A 7804-nucleotide genomic window follows, 5' to 3' on the forward strand; every position below is an offset into this window, starting at 1 on the left:
CCACAGGTATTTAACGTAGGTTATATCCATCTTGTATTCAACAACTTGCTTGCCAGCTATAGGTGACCAGATGAGCGAATGGGCTGGTGGAGGGGGCACAGTTATCTCTATCCCTCCTTTGCCAGTCCACTTTGTATGCCTTCTTCCACAACCAGCCCAGAAACCCAGAAGACTGATGAAGGACAGGTGCCTTCATCCCTCCTCTTTTTAACTAGCTTGCTAAGAGGTTAGTAGTCTGTATGTCCATGCTGGCTATGCAAGATGGGCTTCTCCTGCTTGAAGCTGCTTTTAAAAATGACAGGCTGCTGTCGCTGTGGACTTACAAGGCTGGGTTATATATTTCTGAACTGGAAACACAGGATACAAAACGGTTCTGAGAGCTAAAATATCTGTGGTGAACTTATTTGCAAGGCTGCGTTAACTCTGACTGCATGGGCTCCTGAAAACCACAGAACATATGGGCAAGCTTGCTTTATAGAGGCAGATGTTAATTGTTATGTGTAGACTGTCGCTGGGTATGATGTTTGCCCTTTCATGCAATGGTTTATGTGGCTACCTTTATTGCATACAGAATGCCTACCGCAGATGAGGCAAGAACAGATCCCAGAGCCCTTCTCTATAAGAGAGAAACAGCTGGGGGGGAAGGGAGCGGATGCATTCCCCTACCCAGCTTTAGAAGTGTGATCAACTTCTTTCCTCCCCCGCCCCATCCCTCACCCCAACAAATCTGATCTTTCTGGAAGGACACACAGGCATCACAAACACATTAACATACAGTAAAGTTAGTCACAGGCTCGGAGAATAAAAATCTATTTTCTGTATATATGCAATCCAATTGTATGCATCTTCCCAGAAGTAAATCCACCCAGATCAATGGGCCTTGCTCTCAAGGAAGCAATTTCAGTTAACAAACAATACTCTGGCTTGTTGGTTCAAATCCGTATCTGAAATTCAGCACCACCCTTGCCTGTTTCTTGTTGCCCCTTTTTATTCTGTGGACCACAGTCCCATGACCTTAAAAAAATTCTTTGGTTTTGACTATTTCTGTCTCTTCTAGACCTTATGTGTGAGATTTTCACAAGCCCCCATTCTCCTTAGGAGAGCCAGTGTGGTGTAGTGGTTAAGGTGTTGGACTATGACCTGGGAGACCAGGGTTTGAATCCCCACATAGCCATGACACTCGCTGGGTGACCTTGGGCCAGTCACTGCGTCTCAGCCTCATGAAAACCCTATTCATAGGATCGCCATAAGTCGGAATCGACTTGAAGGCAGTATATTTACATTTTACCCTTCTCCTTAGGTCCTCCTTTTTAAGGCTCTTATGTCTCTGCTGTCCTTTCCTTGTGGCCAATCATAGCTTTCTCCAGCTACCTTTCCTCAGTGAAATCCCTGACTCTGACTTTCCTGTGTGCAGAACCCTTCCTGCAGTCTCCCATTTCCTGCCAACTTAGGGTTGCCAGGCTCAGGGCCTGAGACTGATCCTGTATCTTTAGGAGAAGAGAAAGTCAGCCAAGTGCAGGTGTTCTTGCAACACTGTAAAAGGAAAAACCACAAGGTGGAATTCTCCCTTCCCCCTGCACAACTTTTAAAGATACAGAAGACCTCTAGGTTGTCAGGCCCGGCCTCCAGGAGGTCTTCTGTGTCTTTAAAAGTTGTGCAGGGGGGAGGGAGAATTCCACCTTGTGGTTTTTCCTATTACAGTGTTGCAAGAACACCTGCACTTGGCTGACATTCTCTTCTCCTAAAGATACAGGATCAGTCTCAGGCCCTGAACCTGGCAACCCTAATGTTAAAGAATGTTTGTGAACATTCCATACCATTCACAGTCAATGGCTGAGTGGTGCGCAGGGTTTGCTCTCGGCATATTATATTTCCCTTTCCCCCAGTGGAAGTTTAAAGGAGGTGTGTTGCAAATGGGCGCAGTCAGTATTTCATTGCAGAGAAAACTGGAAATGTAGTGCAATAGGATTGCGGGTTGAGATGCATAGTGTCCATGGATTCCCTTCAAGTTTGTAATCCTGTATCTGGAAGTTAGGATCTGCAGTGGAAGAAAGCTGCTTTACTGGTCATACTAGTTTCCTTTGTTAAGCTAATAGCTTTAGCCAAGTTTGCCTGATAGGGAAGAAAGATATGTTAATGCCGTGAGTCCCTTCATCTTGCACTTAGGTTGTATACATGTGTAGATAAAACCATGTCTCTTAAAGACACCTCAGTCTCTGCTGACCTTCATTCCAATCTCTTGCTGCTCAGAGATTGGGATGCGTGCAACAGTACCTTTGAAAAGGGCTGTTTATTCACAATTCTGGTTTAGAAATGCATGGATTGAGTTTGTAGCTTCAGTTCCAAGATGGAGATTGCAGGCTGACTAAGGCCCCATCTTTAAACTATACATTTAAAGCAGTATTGTGTCACTTTAAATAGTCATGGCCAGTATTATAGTGGCAAATTCAGAAGTGTAGGGTCCCTTCATGATCGTCAGAGCCACGCCCACTTCTAAAACTATACAACCTTCTAAGATTATAGAATAATCTGGCCAGGCTTGAATATTGCTTTCTGATTCTCTATTACTGTCACCATTTAACTGTCATTTCTCACTTGTCAAGAGACATTGCTTGAATTACTGAATACCGTGTCTACACATTTATCTCTTGCTGATACAAAACCGATGACGTAGATTGGATACTATCATCAGGATTCACTGTGTTTTCTGTAATTACTGAATTCTCACTCTTCACACCTTGGTTTTGAAGTGGGAACTAATAAGAACGCTTTTCACTCTGATTGGCTCCAGTCAGCAGGAAACAACATGGAAACAAGTTAGAAGACTCTTCTCAGTGGGTAACACATTCCCCTTTCATGCTGATTGACACATAGGACGCTGGAGACATAGGGACCCTTCTGGAACCTGGCTCCCAAAAAAGTAAGGGGTCTAAGACCCCCCAAAACCCTGGATGACTACACCACTAGTCATGGCTTTCCCCAAAGACTAAATAAATATTGATTATTTTACAATCAAGTTGCTATAATCAGCATGAGAAATCTCTTCAGCCATGGTTACAGTGCTGAACTAGGACCTGGGGAAGCCAAGGTTCAAATCCTCACTCAGCCATAAAGCTCACAGGGTGACCTTGGGTCAGTCACTGTCTCTCAACTTAGCCTACCTCACAGGGTTGTTGTGAGGTCAAAACAATGAGTAGGAGGAGGAGGAGAACCATGTACTTGAGCTCCTTGGAGGATATAAAAGATGGGATATAATGTAATAATAAACAAAGATCCATTTATCACTTCCCATTACATGCAGATCAAGCTTCCGTTTAAAAAACGCATAGGAGCAAAAGCCGGGAAAAGAGTTGGGAACCCTAGCGTCTTCTGTATTCCTTCAGCGTGCTATCAGAGAGAAACACCCGTGGCCTCCAGCCCGAAACGTCCAGCTTTTAATAGACAGCCTTGGGGGAGGGGAAGGGGGGAGAGAAGACGTCTTCCCAAGCAAGCACAATTCCGTATCTGCATTTCGTCAGCCCCATTAAGCTCCAGTTAACACACTCGGTGTTAACTCGCCACTGACTCATCCTCGGGATAGGAAAAGGCGGCGAAGTGCGGAGTTTGATATTGGCAGTGGCGGGGCGGTTCCAGCCAGCTCCTATCTTTTCCGAGCCAGTCACCACGTACAGCTATTGCTCCCTCCAGGATGCAGCTGTAAAGACAGACAGAGGGGGAGGGGAGGGGAGAGAGAGAGAGCTCAATCCAAGGCCCTCTAGGCAGCGCTAAACTCCAGTCTCGCTTCTTTGTCTCCAGTCAGAGGAATCAATTCGCCAGTTTCAAATGAATGATCAGAAGCCAGGGCAAGCTGTACTGTCTTCAGTGAACTGAGACCAGACGGAGCTTTGGCAATTGTTGCTGCTAGTTATTCTGCAGCAGCCAACCAGAATGACACTCGCACAATCACGCTGTCTCTGTTTCTTTATTCCTCCTCCCGTTTTTCTTTTAATGAGAATATTTCCTGTGCAAGGATCATGGAGCGCCTGGCGAAGAAAAGCTGAAAAGAAAAGAAAGAACGATAACTTCCCCGGGAAAGGGATGGCATTGCACAGGAGCGGGCAACCTTTTTGACTCCAGGAGCCAGATCCTTATCAGGGCCAAACTTGACAGGTGGGTGGGGCCACCCTCAGGGAACTGGCTTGCACAGCCAAACTGAGCAGAATTTAACCCCCCCCCCGTGCTCATCAGTTGATGAGCAGGGGTTAAATCCTGCTGCATTGGTTGCACACAGCCAACACAGAATTGAACCCCAATCACCACCACCAATCAGAGTGATGCCAACTGATTGACAAATGGGTGTGTTTTTTAAAAAAGAGCCTTGCAGGCCAAATTGGAACCTGCAGCCAAGATCGGCCCAGAGGCTCCCCTCTGGGGTATAGCATTATCCCAGCAAACCAGGAAGATGGTCACAGTCCTAACATCTAGGAATTTTCACAAGGAATCATTACTACTTTTGCCCCTCATGAACAAAGGCTGCCTACACACCAGATTTCTAAAGCACATGGCTTCCCCCATAAGAATTGTGGGAGCTGCAGTTTGTTAAGGGTACTGGAAACTGAAGCTCTGTAAGTGGTAAACTACAGTTTCCAGGATTCTTTGGGTCCTTTTAATGTATTTTAAATGTATGGTGTATATAGTGCCTGCCTATCTGATATAAGGAACTGGGATCACTTCTAAGACCAGAAAACATAGATAAAATGCCGGCTCATGCATTGGATGGTTTCGATATTTGTCAAGATCATGATTTGGGAAGCTGGTAGTAAATCTTGTGTCTTGCTTTTTTGAAGTTAACCACACACCCGTTATATGATTCCTAGCTTCCCTAAGCCCTGTGCAGATATTATGTTGTACGTGAGTTCATGCTGTACATATGCACATGGATGCCATCATGCATATACACATATATTTGGAGAACCCAAATATGTTGGTTGGAGAGATCGCACATTCACTTGTACATGTGTTCAGCACATGGTAAATTCTCGTATGTGTGTACAATGCATGGTACATTCATGGCTGTTGTGATGATCAAGATCACAGAGGTAGCAATACAGAGTAGCATAATATGCCTACCCAGTGTACACTGTTGGACTACCTCAATTTTTAGGCATGTTCAGTATCACAGTGGTGGGGAACCTGTGGCCCTCAAGATGTTGCTGGACTCCCCATCCCTGTGGTATAGACCCAGGGTTTTATGGTTCAGACACAGACGGGTTTTTCATCCCCTATTAACTTGTCAAAATTATAACTTTGTATTTGTCCTCATGTAATATCTGGAGCTCTGTGCGAAATCAAGGGTCAGCAGAGCAGGGGATTATGCAAATACAACAAGAGTGTTGGGATGGGATGAGCTTTGTACTGTATACAAATTAAGTCGGTGATCCAAAGCAAGCTTACTAAAATGTCACAAATAAGCCCCCACTGATTTCAGCCAAGACAGAGGCAAGGTAACGGCTGCAAAGCTTCACACTTAAATCAGCTTTTGGTTTGTTTGTTTTGCATTTCCTATGTCTGCAACTGAAATGTAAGAAGTACATTGGCAAGTACAGCTTGGGGGGGGGCAGAAAGAACCTTTTTATTTATTTAGTTAGTTAGTTAGTTGTTATTTGTTGTTAGTTGTTAGTTGTTTATCCTGTCCTTCCTCCCAGCAGGAGCAACTGTATCTCCTTCAGTCAAGGCCAATGTATTAGATCAGACATGGATGAAGGACATGTGGCTCTCCAGATGCTATTGAGCTCCAACTTCCATCTGCTTCAGCCGGCATGGCCAACGATCAGGGATTATGGGAGTTGTAGTCCAACAACATCTGGAAAGCCACAGGGTCCCCATCCCTGGATTAGATAATTCCACTCTGTTAAACAACACAGGACATAAGTAGCCTCCCTGCTCTTTCCTTGTGAATATGCACACACAGGTGTCTCCTATCTTCTGAGCTGGCAAGCACCATAGCACAGAAGAGTCTAGGCCATGGATGGGGAACCTGTGGCCCTTCAGGTATTACTGGACTACTGCTCCCATCATCTCTTGACCATTGACCATTGACCATTTCCCCCAAAAGACAGCTCTCTTTGTCTTTTTATCCAGCATTAATGAATTAAAAAGTTGTGCATCCCAGATTAAAATGTGTGCTTAGCATATGTTGTGAAAATGTCTAAACAGGACCAAATGTGGAATGACCTACTCAAGTACCAGGTAGACAGGTACCCAGGTGATGTCCCCCATCTGTGGCTAGGAGAGGAGGAGATGGTGCTATTTAAGGCATTCCAAGCCAATCTCATGAATCACAGAATTAGCTTCTTACTGTTTGCTCCTCTCTTCCTCCCAGAGTCTTGTTTTTATTACTCTGCCTTTGAAAAGTTCAGAGTAATGGGGATTACCTTCTCCCCACCCAACTGGGGTTGGGGGCTCTAGCCAACCTCAAAACCATACCCTTCATTGATTTACTTGCAAGATTTCTAATGCTTCTTTTTCAGCTTCTGCCAACCAAGACAGTCAACACAACACAGTCAATTATGCACTAAAAATCAAATATGCACATATATCAAAACTGATAAAAATGAAAGCACATGATCAGATTAATTTCCCTGTCCCTTACTTCACTACAAGTGTTAATTAACTGTGCAATCCTACAATGGTTTAAGAAATTTCTAGAGGGGTAGTTGTGTTAGTCTGTTACAGCAAAAAAATATTGTGGCATCTTAAAGACAAACTAATTTATTATGGCATAATGGCTTCCATGGATGATGAAGATAAATTTATATCCCGCCCTTCCTCCCGAAGGAGCCCAGGGTGGCAAACAACAAGCAATAAAACAAAACATATTTAAAACAATTCTAATACAGATGCATACTGGGATATACGTATCTACCAAAAGCTTATTGGAAGAGGAAGGGTAATATGCAGTGGGGTAATATGTTGGCAGTATCCTGCCCCAGTGAGCAATTGATGTGGTGCCACATTTTGCACCAGCTACAACTTCTAAACCAACCTCAAAGGTCTACTTAAATGGCAGGTGGCTTGCAGCTGCTCACCGGTTCCCCACCGGTGAACCTACAGCAGGGATAGCCTTTGTGGTGCCCTCTAGATCTAGCGTTTTTCCCTGTGGACCACTTGAAAATTACTGATGGTCTCTGCAGACTGCTTAATGATTTTTCTGCCTGTTATAGCAACTGTAATACATTGTGCAAGATGCTGTATGGTTGTTAATTGCATCTTTATTGCTTTATTTCTCACACTGTATTTTATTGTATCAAAATTTGCAAAATTTGAATTCAAATTGAAATACAATTAAAATACAATGTAAGAAATAAAATAAACAACAAAAATACAATTAAAAATTAATATGGATATTTAATGCAGACATGCTGCAGATCACCTGAATGAAGCTTACAGACCACTGGTGGTCCATGGACCACAGTTTAGGAACCCCTGCTCTAGATGTTGTTGGATTCCAACTCCCATCATCCCTGACTAGTATTGACTATGCTAACTGGGGCTGATAGGAGTTGTAGTTCAACAACTTCTGGATGGCACCGTGCTGGCTACCTCTGGCCTCCAGGGAGGGTCTAATTATGTCGGGGAGAGGGGAGGAAATACTTGCAGTTAATGCACATTTTGGTTGTAAGAGTACAGTATCCCTCTTAAACCAGAAAAAAATGTACTCCAGCTACAAAAGCTTTAGGAAACACTGTTCTATTTAATGGCTTTACTTGCCCTTCAATAACACCAGGGTTCCTAACTAGATGCACAGCTTTATATTTAGCTGTAT

This window comes from Rhineura floridana, chromosome 8 (genome assembly GCF_030035675.1).
Source record: "Rhineura floridana isolate rRhiFlo1 chromosome 8, rRhiFlo1.hap2, whole genome shotgun sequence".
Taxonomy (NCBI): Eukaryota; Metazoa; Chordata; class Lepidosauria; order Squamata; family Rhineuridae; genus Rhineura; species Rhineura floridana.